This window comes from Adiantum capillus-veneris, unplaced genomic scaffold (genome assembly GCF_014529385.1).
Source record: "Adiantum capillus-veneris isolate H3 unplaced genomic scaffold, ASM1452938v2 Hic_scaffold_325, whole genome shotgun sequence".
NCBI lineage: Eukaryota > Viridiplantae > Streptophyta > Polypodiopsida > Polypodiales > Pteridaceae > Adiantum > Adiantum capillus-veneris.
The window spans coordinates 2005324-2018673 of NW_028221436.1; the positions used below are offsets into that span (position 1 = coordinate 2005324).

General features: G+C 47.9%; 1 long non-coding RNA gene and 1 pseudogene across 1 annotated transcript; both read left to right on the forward strand.

Annotated features, from left to right (window-relative positions):
- The first annotated feature begins 1471 nt into the window (after positions 1-1471).
- Positions 1472-3144, forward strand: LOC147417076 (18S ribosomal RNA; annotated as a pseudogene).
- A 2148-nt stretch (positions 3145-5292) lies between these two features.
- On the forward strand, positions 5293-8495 carry LOC147417077 (uncharacterized). The gene is made up of 2 exons (XR_015187436.1): positions 5293-6720; positions 7038-8495. It is a non-coding gene; the product is annotated as an uncharacterized LOC147417077 (long non-coding RNA).
- Positions 8496-13350: the final 4855 nt, after the last annotated feature.

The following is a 13350-nucleotide window of genomic DNA, read 5'->3' on the forward strand; positions in this document are numbered from 1 at the left end:
GACTAATCGCTGCGCTGCGCGTATCAACCCCTAAGTGCTGTAGCTAACTTAGCGTTAAGTATCCCGCCTGGGGAGTATCGTTCCCCTTAGATCTTTAGGTGCTAGGCTAACGTAACCTCTCGGGACCGATGGTAGGCTAGGTGGTCCCTATGCTGGTGGGCAACCAACCCCAAACGCCAAGGCCAAGATTGCGGGGTGGAGTAAATGGCCAACTCGTCAGGCTCATGACCTGAAGACTGCAGGTTCGAATCCTGCCCCCGCACTACATGTTGTCAGCAGTTTTAAAGCAAAGAAAAACACCGTTTAAAAGAAAAGGAAAGCAAGCTGTAAGCAAAGAAAAAGATGCGATAGAGAAAGCAAACAAGCGAAAGCAGAAAAAGATGCGTTTGCTTTAAAAGAAAGCAAAATCGAAGCAAAGCAATCTTTGCCGGCCAACTGCTTTACTCCGTTCGACATTAGCTTTTTTGCGTGCTAGCTACACTACATAAAAGCATTTATGAAAATGTGTAAAAACAGATGTTAAAAGAAAAGCATTAATTGCACCATGCTCTTGTTTGGTTTAGGTTTCGTTGCGGGGCTTTCCGTAAGCGGAAGCTGTTTTTTTGTTTCTTTTGTGCGGGGCATGCTTTTGGAATTGGAGAGGCTCTGAAACCTTGCGGATTTGTATCGAGCACAGTTCAACTTTCTTTATTCACAAAACCAAGTAGGATAAAATCTCTTACTAAGACTGCGGAGAGCAGCTATGGCGTTAATTCAGTCTTCTTCTTTGGCTAACACGCTGCATAGGCATACAGAATTAGCTTTGCTGGAGCGCCCGCCCTGAAGCCAAACTATCCCTCAGGGATCCCGGACCAAGCGCAAGTGGGGACTTCTCAACATCGCAAGTCACCTCTTGATGATCTGTCCATTAACCACACAAATATTTACATTTGATTATTATAGTTTGACTATTATACGAGAACGCTAGAGAATCTTTGTCTTTAGGCTTTAGCCATCCTTTACGTAACAAACCACTAAACTAAGAGGCCAGGTCGTTGATAGCAAGCTGTGTACTTGTCGGCTATCAATCATAAGGTGGAGTGAAATTGGATAGCCAGAGTGTTGTGTTTTTGGGCACTCAACAAAAAGAGAGGCGCACAGGCGACAAAGTAACAGGGGGCTTGGGGTTGTTGGGCTTCCCCGTTTGGCTCACGTAGCTTAAGGGATAGAGCATTCCTATGTACCAGGAAAGGAAACGGCACCGGTTCAAGTCCGGTCGCTTTCCTGGATCGGAAAGGTCGCGGTAGTATCTATTATTTAGTTGAGCACTGCTTTGTTGATCTGAGATTATGCTTAACCCCCGCTCGGCCCCAATCCCGGGACGTAAGATGATTCGCCTTGCCGATGGCCGTTCCGCTTACGGTTATTGGCAAGAGCTGGTAACTAACCAAGAGATCATCAACGACAAAGATTGACCTTTTTTAACCAAAAAACCGAGTTTGATCCTGGCTCAGAATGAACGCTGGCGATATGCTTAACACATGCAAGTTGAACGTTGTTTTCTGTTTATAGAACAGTTGAAGACAAAGTGGCAAACGGGTGCGTAACGCGTGGGAATCTGCCAAACAGTTTGGGCCGAATCCCAAAGAAACGAAAGCAAAAAAGCAAGCTTCGATAAAGCTAAAAAGCGCTATTTGATGAGCCTGCGTAGTATTAGGTAGTTGGTTGGGTAAAGGCTGACCAAGCCGCAGATGCTTAGCTGATCTTTTCGGACGATCAGCCACACTGGGACTGAGACACGGCCCAGACTCCATAGGGAGGCAGCAGTGGGGAATATTGGACAATGGGCGAAAGCCCGATCCAGCAATATCGCGTGAGTGAGTGAAAAACGTCGCTAACGCGAGGAAGGGCAATGCCGCTTGTAAAGCTCTTTCGTCGAGTGACGATTATGACAAGACTCGAAAAAGAAGCCCCGGCTAATTCCGTGCCAGCAGCCGCGGTAAGACGGGAGGGGCTAGTGTTATTCGGAATGACTGGGCGTAAAGGGCACGTAGGCAGTGAATCAGGTTGAAAGTTAAAGGCGCCAGCTCAACTGGCGGAATGCTTTCAAAACCAATTCACTTGAGTGGGATAGAGGGGAGTGGAATTTCGTGTGGTAGGGATAAAATCCGGAGATATACGAAAGAACGCCGAAGTAGCGAAGGCAGCTTTCTGGGTTTCTACTGACGCTAGGGTGCGAAAGCTTGGGGAGCAAACAGGATTAGATACCCTGGTAGTCCATGCCGTAAACGATGAGTGTTCGTCCTTGGTCCGCGGATCGGGGGCTCAGCTAACGCATTAAACACTCCGCCTGGGGAGTACGGTCGCAAGACTGAAACTCAAAGGAATTGACGGGGGCTTGCACAAGCGGTGGAGCATGTGGTTTAATTCGATACAACGCGCAAAACCTTACCAGCCCTTGACATATGAACACTTGACGTATGAACACTTGACATATGAACAAGTGTGCTTGTCCTTAACGGGATGAAACGAAAATTCATACAGGTGCTGCATGGCTGTCGTCAGCTCGTGTCGTGAGACGTTTTTGGTTAACTCCTATAACGAGCGAAACCCTTGTTTTGTGTTGCTAAGACATGCTGCTCTCAAAGGATCAATGTCATTATTTACTTGTCAGCGGGGCGGTACGGGATTGATGACACTTCCTCTGTGCCGATGTTGCACTCACAGGAGACTGCCTATAGTTCTACTATGGAGGAAGGTGGGGATGACGTCAAGTCCGCATGGCCCTTATGGGCTGGGCTACACACGTGCTACAATGGCAATTACAATAGGAAGCAGGGCCGTAAGGCGGAGCGAATCCATAAAGATTGCCTCAGTTCGGATTGTTCTCTGCAACTCGAGAACATGAAGTTGGAATCGCTAGTAATCGCGGATCAGCATGCCGCGGTGAATACGTACCCGGGCCCCGTACACACCGCCCGTCACACCCTGGGAATTGGTTTCGCCCAAAGCATCGACCAGAGATCACCTATTGCTAAAGTGTTTCATGCCGGCGTTGAGTGTGGCCCATTTTGGTATGGGTGGTCTCCTTGGCGCATATCACGGTTGGGTCAGTGACTGGGGTGAAGTCGTAACATGGTAGTCGTAGGGGAACCTGTGGCTGGAGGGAATCTTAAAGGGAGGCGCTAGCGTCTTTTTATTAACTGTACGTGAGTTGATAAAGTCAATTCGTTCGGGTAAGCTAACTGTGCGAGGGGGAAGTGTGGGGTTGGTAGCGATTAAATAATCAAAGGCTTGTACTAGCTGTATTTGCATTTTCTCTGGCAGGTGCTTTTGTCGTTAGCACTTTTTTGTTTCTTAATCAAGCGTGTTTGTTTTGTCCGGGCATCCTAGTAAAACGCGGAACACCTGATCCCATTCCGACCTCGATATGTGAAAAGCGTTTTCCGCTATATGTACTGAGAATTGTCGGGAGACATAGTTGACAGCCCGGACCCACTAAAGATGCGAAGAGGAGAAGAGAAAGGAACGCCATAACGGATAGCAAAAGCTAGGCAATTCTTCGAATTAACTGCAGTAATTCGACCACCAAAGCGATGACGTGGCTGCAGTCATTCTAAACAATTGCTAGCGGCGGATGCTGCAGTCATCTGACCTTTCCTTGCTATCCGAGTGGATGCTTCCACTGGGCGGGGACTGGACCAATGTGATCTCGCCTTGACGTTGGCGGTCCGGCTTATGGAGAAGAGACCAAGGCCTTCTTTGACCAAGAGTCACCTTTATGAAAATATTGCATCGGCACTTGTACCCTAACGTTGACCTTAAATTAGAGATGAGAAAAATGTATAGTCTAATCTCAATCGAGAGATAGAGCGGCTTGGAAAGGCCGTGCGACTTGAGGAGCATAAGGCAATGGTTATGGCAGCCGCCAAACTCAAGACCAACGTTGTACTTACCGGCACTTTCCTTTCGGGAGCCTAAGGTCCCTCTCTTCCGCCGGGCAGGGTAAGTGCCTGCAGCGCCCACTTTTGCCGGGGGAAGTGCCTAACGGCACTAACTCTTTCTCAACATTCCATTCTTTTCAAATCGAAAAGAGAAAACTGTTTGAAAAGAAATGGCTGGCTGAAATGAGATTCCGCAGAATGCAAAATTGCTTGCGTTAGGGCAAACGTCACTCCGCTGGAGAGAGAGGGCCCTAAAAAAGCGCGCTTCTTTGGTTATCCCTTTCAAATCGCGCGCCCTGTCTCCTTTACAAGCAAGTGTCCGGGGAGACCCGATTGCCAAGGCTACTGTCATTTCAGCTTAGCGGGAGGCTCCTACCCCACCATGCGTTCCTTTGGGGAGGGTGTGAAGCTAACAAAACAATGCAAGAGGTGGCAGCATAGAACCCGCTAGGAGTGGCAAGACTACTGATCAACGCAAGTGAACTGTGCGACAACGCTTCGTAGAAACCATAAAGCTGCTGTATCATTACGGGCCAGCAGGCACTCTGTTGGCGAAGAATGAACCAGAATGTGATTTGGGACACGATGGGCCTCTGCGTGCCCCGATCGGCAAATGATCACCGGAGTATAGCACAGGATCGCTTTTCCTTGTAATAAAGTCAACATGTCGACAAGGTAAACCCAATGGGCTCCCCTCAGGAGGTCTGGTCGTAAGATCAGATACCGTCCAGTGGGCAGAAGACGATATGAAAAGCCACCAGCTTGCTTTACTGGGTAGGGTAAAATAGGCAGCGGAGGTAGATAGAGACATATCTATTCAATGAATCGCCGACCTGACCTTTTGAGTTGGGGGCCCGGTGCTAACTCGTATCATGAATGACGAAGCGCGCGCGAAAAGACCATTTATACGCACTTCGTGCCTTAAATGAATAACTGCGAGCAGTAACGCCACAAAGGTTATGCAAGGGTCGCTGGGCTTCCCCCGCTAGGGTTCCCCTGGCTGAGCCAGCTGCCCTTTCTTCTGGTTTCATGCATACTGGAAACCAAGGAAACTGAGTTGCGCTTTGCTTCTAGCTTCTCTCTAAACGCTCCGAGCGGTTCCTGAAACGCAGGAACCAAAAGCTGCCGGGGCCTAGACTTCCCATTCGTCATTTGAGCCGTATGCAAGGAAACTTGCACGTGCGGTTCAAAGAGGGGGGAAAGCTCTTCCGTTCCGGGCTTACCTATCTGAATAACCAAGATCGGATATAGCTGGTTTTCCGCGAAATCTATTGAAGTAGAGCGTATAACGTTTATGGCTTGAGGTAGAGCACTCAATGGGCTAGGGTAGCCCAAAGCTTGACCGACCCCAAGGAAACTCCGAATACAGGCCATGGGTTTGTACAGACAGACTTCGGGTGCTAAGATCCAAAGTCGAAAGGGAAACAGCCCAGATCGTACGCTAAGGTCCTTAAGCAATCACTTAGTGGAAAAGGAAGTGATCAAGCGATGACAACCAGGGGGTGGGCTTGGAAGCAGCCATCTTTCAAAGAAAGCGTAATAGCTCACTGGTCTAGCTTCATGGCACTGAAAATGTCTCGGGGCTCAAGTGACTCACCGAAGCGACGAGACCTTGAAAGAAGCTTTTTCAAGTGTCAGTAGCGGAACGTTCTGTCAATCAAGGAAAGTTGTTGGTGACAACACCTGGAGGTACCAGAAGTGAGAATGCTGACATGAGTAACGAGAAATCATGTGAAAAACATGATCGCCTGCCAGTTCCAGGGTTTCTGCGTTCAGTCAATCTACGCAGAGTGAATCGGTCCCTAAGGAACCCCGAAAGGGCAACGTCCGATGGGTACACGAAAGCGACGAAGTTGCTTTAACTACTGAACCATGCGTGTTTGTTAAACTCGTGAATTGGATGATTGGGCAGGGGGCTACAAAGTCACTCCGGCTGCAGGTTGAAACTCCCGGGAAAAAACTTCGTGGAATTGGGAGGGCGATTCAACATTTAAAATGCAAAACCAACCGTACCCCAAACTGACACGGGTGAACAAGTAGAATATACTAAGGCGCTTGAGAGAACCATGTTGAAGGAACTCGGCAAAATGGCCCCGTAACTTCGGAAGAAGGGGTGCTCTCCTATTGAAGGATTGGGAAAGCGGCACATATTGGGGGTAGCGACTGTTTATTAAAAACACAGGACTCCGCTAAGTGGTAACACGATGTATAGAGTCTGACACCTGCCCGGTGCCGGAAGGTAAAAAGGAGAAGTGTTATAAGCTTTGAATGGAAGCCCCGGTAAACGGCGGCAGTAACTCTAACTGTCCTAAGGTAGCGAAATTCCCCGACAAAGGGGTGGTTTGACAGAGATGTTCGACAACATAATCGGGCAATATGCTGGGACATCCGCCCGAATTTCAGTATCCAATACTCATACAGAACAGGATAAAATCAAAAAAATCTGGCTGTCGACAGCGCGAAGCGCTTTCAACCAACCTACGGCCTATCCACGGCTGAATGGAAAATGTAGTTGGTGGCGCGGACCATCAGCAGGATAGCAAGTTGGAAATACATCGTCTTTCGAGCCCGCGGCTGACCATTTTCGTAGCCTCGCGCCGTGCGCCCGCGAACGTAGTTCCAAGATCTAAACTCGATCCCCAACGACCACACGCCAGACATCCTTCGAGATGATGATATAGTCCGAACTTATAGGCGACTATAAGGCCATAGGCGAGGATGGCATGGAACTGAATACCATCCATTGCCGTTTGATTAACTTTATTGTGTCGCATAAGTAGCGACCTGCATGAATGGTGTACACAGTAAGTTACGCCAGCCTTCTAAGTAATTATTAGGTTTTAGGCCACATTACATGCGGGAACACTTTAAAGATCTAAGTGCACTTGTCTTCAAGGACTTAGATATGACACAATGGACGATCCGCAGGATTGGGGAATGGAAAAGCATGCACTTGCTCCAGAACATCCAGACTGGATAGCAGAGGTCCAATCCCCAGAGACTTTACATGAAGCGCCCAGGCTTACCGCTATGGCTTATTCTATTGGAACTGAGAAAAAGGCCTGGGTAAAGAGAAAGCCCAAGCTAAACCAAAAAGTTTAGCAAGACTTACAGGTAACGACTGCCCCGCTGTCTCCAACATGGACTCAGTGAAATTGAATTCTCCGTGAAGATGCGGAGTACTAACGGCTAGACGGTAAGACCCCGTGCACCTTTACTATACTTTTGCAGTGACATCCTTGATTTAATGTGTAGGATAGATGGGAGGTGATGGCAATGTCGCCACCAATCTTGAAATACCACTCTCTCGTCGTTGGATGCCTAACCGCCGCTGCTGTCAGAAGCGGGATATTGCAAGGTGGGTAGTTTATCTGGGGCGGATGCCTCCCAAAGAGTAACGGAGGTGTGCGAAGGTAGGCTCAAGCTAATATTATAACAGCTTATGAGCGTAATGGTAGAAGCCTGCCTGACTGTAAGACTTACTAGTCGGACAGAGACGAAGGTCGGCCATAGTGATCCGGGAGTCCCGTGTGGAAGGGCTCTCGCTCAACGGATCAAAGGTACGCCGGGGATAACAGGCTGATGACTCCCAAGAGCTCTTATCGACGGAGTCGTTTGGCACCTCGATGTCGACTCATCACATCCTGGGGTTGAATAAGGTCCCAAGGGTTCGGTTGTTCGCCGATGAAAGTGGTACGTGAGTTGGGTTTAGAACGTCGTGAGACAGTTCGGTTCCTATCTACCGTTGGTTTTAGAGAACTGCGAGAAGCTTGCCCTAGTACGAGAGGACTGGGTTAGGTCAACCTATGGTGTTCCGGTTGTTGTGCCAGTAACAGCGCCGGGTAGCTAAGTTGGTAGGGAAGAACCGCTGAAAGCATCTAAGCGGGAAATCCTTCTCTAGACAAGTTCTTCTACCGGGTGAAAGAACATCACTTTGATAGGCGAGAGGTAAAAGCGCCGCAAGGACAATGGGCTTCCTCGTACTAATCTCTTTTCAAGATTCCACTAACGATGTTGTATGGTTACCCCAGGTGGGGCAAGGGATGGCACGAAAGCGCGTACGACACACACCTTAGCATGAGCACGTATAGCCGGGTAAAAAAACGATCTAAAGAGATGGGTAGCTAAAGTAGTAACGAGTTGAAATCCTATACGGGTCGTAGTTATCAAGTATTTTGCTTGCGTAAGTCAGGAATGATATAATACGTAACGTGACGTATAGGATACGATATAGGCTTTGTTTTAAAGTGTTGTTATTAAACTAGATGAGAAGCCACGCTGCAAAATAACTCCTTTTCGCCATGCATAGACCAAGCCGACGATTAAGACAAATAGAAAAACAATTACTTCAACGAAAGCTAAAATAAGCCCAATTCCCGCTATAGCCCTAGAAAAATACGGTTTCGACTTTCGTGAAGAATTAAGAAAAGATGTAAACTCTTCGATCCTTGAGATACTCTTCGACAAGAAAACTTTTTCGTTTCTAAAACAGCAAGCAAACTGACCCTTATGAATGCCAGCGCTTGAGCTTTGGGTTTGGGCAGTCGAAATGTCTAGCCCATCAAAGGAATATGTACTCACATAGGGAAGGGACCCTGATATGTAGGCTTCCTATGTCTCGGGTGCTTTAGAGGGCCCGGCGTATATGCCAGTGTGGCAAGCCACCATGTCTACCTTGCTCAGGGAGAGTTCCTCTAAGAGGATTAAACGGTCAATTGCCGCCCTTAGAACCCCCTCAAGGTCGCGCCTTAGATTGGCTATGGTAGCAGCCCCCCGCCTGTTCTTCGGCTACAGCCTAAAGCGGGTAACCCACCGATTCTGTATAGGTGGTAGCGAACAGGTGCCGTACTGAGCTCTTTTGGTTAAAGTAGGTGCTTTCCCTTGGCCAGAAGAGCCTATAGAGCATGTAGCATGCATTAACTGCCGCTGTGCACTCGTCGTTGAGTCGCTTGACCAGGCCCCGGCAGCGACTCGGGGTGGCGGTTAGCCGGGTTTCCCTAGCTTAAGGTGCCGTGCCAAGGGGTAAGGCGTCCCGGCCAATGTAGTGCTGGGCTCCAGGCAACAGGGAAGTTTTCATTACAATTTGAATTTCCTAGCCTAGTTATAAATTTAATGTGCTAATCTGTATACGAATGGAGACGATCGGACTTGAACCAATAACTTCATGCTTGCAAAACATGCGTTCTACCGATTAAACTACGCCCCCGCCCTCGTTTCATGTGCAACACGTATCATATAGGCAAACAAAACTTTTCTTTTAAAGCAAAGAATTTGTGTGGCTAGCGCCATGTAGTCCTTATTCCACTGATGCTCAGGCGGAAGAACCGAAGCTCTAAAAAAAGGTCGGCACGCGTAAATCGACTAACTGCTTCTCTCCGGACGAATCCAAAAAAACAAATTAAACGACTATTCTTTCGAAAGCTCTTTTAAGACGCTACGAATAGATAGGCATGGTCAAATGCTAAAAGGGTAATCCGTGATAGATAGATAGAAAAGGACGCGGTAAAGGGAGGAATCCTTGGGCCTGACCTAATCTCGTAGTCATAGTGCTATCGTTGGCTTCTGCATTTAAACGATTAATTTCACAACCCAGCATTCACGCATGCCAGGAAGGCATTGGCTAGATGCCCTTGCCAGCACCTGAGGTCAAATGGCATTTCATCTTAACATGATCCGGCCCCATAGCTTGTTAAGAGTCTATGTGCTTACTGAACCTGGGATGCTACGTAGCGGTTGCCAAGGCGGGACTTCAAGTTGCAACGAATTATCATGATTCGTTTACGTCGTAGAATCAATCGACATTCTTCTAGCAATTTCTTTGTTTTCAACGTTTATGGCATTTCTTTATGCACGGTTGACATAGCGAAGACAGCAGCTCTTGCCAAGGCAGTAGCTCTATGTCAATAAGGGCTAGCAACAGAGCCTCCTCCTCGCGTGTCCAAATCCCTAGCAAAAGGAGTAGGTAGCTGGGGGAACCCACATACATCCATTGCATTCTAAGCTAGGGTCCCTTGTCATGTACCGTCATGCCACAGTGGGTTTACTTAAAAAAAACTGGGGATGGAGTCGAACCATCATTCTAGGACTGTAAGTCCAACGCATTACCATTATGTTACCTAGTTGGGGGGTGACCAAAGCAAAGGCCACCCCGAAGTAACCGTTATTTATCTAGACTTATCTTCAGGGTTGTTTATTGATTTCCTTAAAATACGAAGAATATCGAAAAGGCCATCATCAAAGCAAACAGGGCAATAGCTTTTGTTAAGGCAAAGCCTGGAGACCGAATAATTGTTTGGCTAATGATAGATTTCACGCCACAGGGCTTGTCAAAGGACTAAATACGTTTCCAATACCTACTGCTGCTCCCTTTTCTCATTCTCGGGTTCATCCTTGCCATTCTCTTTTTCGGGAAGCAGGAAGGGGCAAAGCCAGGAAATTCCCCCCAGTGCTTCCTATTCTCCGGGGTCATTATCGCCCGACCCAGTATCCTGACCGTTCCCTTCATTTCCGGAAGGAGTGTCTTCCTCCGGTTTTGGTCCCCTACAGAAACACAAAACCCGGTTCCACCAAGAACGTTTAGGCACTTGTGATTGTGCAAGGTGATCCAGCTTGGAAAGCAGCTCCTCTTCTTGTTGTCAAGAAAAGGGGCTCTGGCTCTTTGCCTCGCTAGTCTCGGGAGCCTCGCTAGTACCCTCCTCCTTCCTGTTCTTCGATGACGAAGGGCTTCCCTCAACTTCGCTTGACGGCCCTGAGCTCAATTCGTGTCCGGCCTTGTCTCCTTCTGGAGTGGAGTTGTCATCCTTGATTTCACGAGTATCCCCTCCAAACTCCTCTTCCCATAACGGCGCCCCCGAAGATGATGGAGGAGGAGGAAACGATAAATTCTCTGTCGGCGTCGAGCCTTGTTCGGCGGGCTGCTGGCTTGTTTCCGCTTCCGGCCTGTCTTCTGAACTGTCGGAATTGGAAGAATAGAAGTAACAAGTTAAAAAATTGCCCCCGCTTATTCCTTCCAAATTCGTACATTGAAATGGCGACCACTAAGAAAACACATTCGATATGAACTCCCGAGTCACTCTAGAGTGACACCGTACGGGTAACTCTTAACGAACAAACGAAAAGGGATTTTTCTTTTTGGTAGTTCACTGGAAACCCCCCGACGGCTAATCATCGAAAGAGTTAGACTTTTTGAAGTTTCGAATAGGTTATTTTTCATCATTTTTTGTTGATGATCTCTTAGTTAGTTACTGGCAAAGCCAATAACCGTAAGCGGAATGGCCACGGCAAGGCGGATCATCTTACATTCCGGAAAAGGGTTGCCCCAATAATCTCCAGTCACCATACCAGTGCTCAACTTAATGACAGAGTAGTAGATGATCCTTCCGATCCAGTTTGGCTCATGACCGGGCTTGAACCGGTGCCGTTTCACAGACTCTCTCCTTTAAGTTACATGAGCTGCGAAAAACTAAACTACTGCCAAGCGAGGAAAGCAAAGCTCTTTTGAGATAGAATGTGGGCAGATTGATTCTTATTTGTAGGCAACTATGGCTCCTCGAAGCGAAGAACTGTACGAACTATAACGTAGGCTACCGCTCTACCCTTCGAAACTCAACCAACTAAACTCTCGGTGTCTACGGCGTTAGAGTGAACTTCGTGCCCAAACGAGCACGCAGACACGGGGATTTCAAAATACCTTGATCAAATAGGGTGTCGTTTGCTTAATTTCCTCGTCCGAGCAATGAAACAACTCTCTATATTACGTAATTAATGGGAGGCAGGGAAACGTAATTAATTGTCCGTCCGAGCGGCAGGGAAAAGGTATTTTGAAATCCCTGCAACCAAGCAAGCACTGCCTGCGGCACTGCTTTAGTAGCAAGAAAGGCGGTCGACTGGTAAGCCTATCTGTCCATACGGTGGTCTACTTACTCGATTCTGCAGCTACCGCGGCTCTAGCCGGGGCCAATTATGCCACTTTTTGCAAGGTGGAATGAAGTCTAATCATGAACCGTGATAGATTTCTATGACTGCTCGACCGAACTACGAATTAGTGAGGGATAGCTATACCGAAATACGTAATAGCTACTCGCTTATTCGGTCATGCAAAAGGGAAGGGCCAGTATGAAAAAATTGAAGCCCGTAGACGTTAGTCAACACTTTGCCCTTCAACCACCGAAGATACGTATTTTATAACTGTTTGTCCAGTCAATGAACGTAGAGGCTTTGCTTTGTATTCTCGAAGCTGCTGCTTAGCGCTGATTGCTTCGTATCCCTGAACTGAAGAAGCTGCAACTGTTTGGCGTTGTCTATGGCTATGATTGCATCGCGGCGGTTCATGCACGGCACGGAGACCCTTCTCACAGTTGTCCTGACGTTAACTAACCGGGGCTAGGGAACTGAACTGTTGGTAGTGTAGTGTTTGTTAAATGTAAAGACGTATCCTTTAGCAGTAAAGGCCTGACACTGCCGCTGGGTGATCTAAGCGAGTCGCCCGTCTCGCCTCAACGTACCAAGCATTGCTAGACAATAAGGTGATGGACCAGGGCTTATACGACTTTACTTTAATAGTGAACTATTAAAGGCCATTAAAATTAACGATTTAACCCTTAAACAAAGAATCTATTATGGTTAATAATTAAACCCTATTTACCCTTAGAAAACAAGTTGTTATTAACAAGTTGCACTAGCTCTTCCTTTGCTTTAGTAGCACCTTTGTTCCTACGACATAAAGCTAGCCCCTGTAATGGCAAGCGAAGGGCGGGGGAAAGCCCAAGCGGTCAAGCCAATACAAGAGAAGCATTTGTGGGCCCCATATCAATAAAGGATTTAAAGAACAATAATTGCTCAGATGCATCCACATTCAACGTAATGGTAGGATAGATCGTGACTCAAGTTCAGTCACGCACTAAGGTTAAGGAGACGCCTCCTCAGCTCAGAGGCGCTCCCCGCCGAAGTCAGTAGCTTCGGCAACGGATGCGGCAAGATACGACTCATACGATCATACAGTCGGAAGCTCCGAGACCACTTACGGAGCGCCTCACTTGAAGCCCCACAAGGGGGCAGGCGTTCCAGGTCATTCTTCACTTCAACTGCATCCAGCAGAGGATCTATCGGTTCACCTTGTATCAACCTCAAAGAGGTATCACGGAGTTGGTTGAGGTAAATCTCTACCCAAGGGCTCGAGTAGCCTCCTCCCACCAAACCGTGTCGTCAAACTGAGAATCCTTCGTATACCATCCCTCACCGGAAAGTGACGAAAACCAAGCTTCCAATAATTGATGGTGAAGGACCCCAATTGCCTCTGACGAAACGAGGCGCCGTCGAGCGGCTGACAACCATCACATCCAGGGATGGGATGGTGACCTCTAGGATAGTAATAGACCAACCAAATGGAAAGCCATCGGCGTGGTAAGCGCCATAGTGACCCATAGGG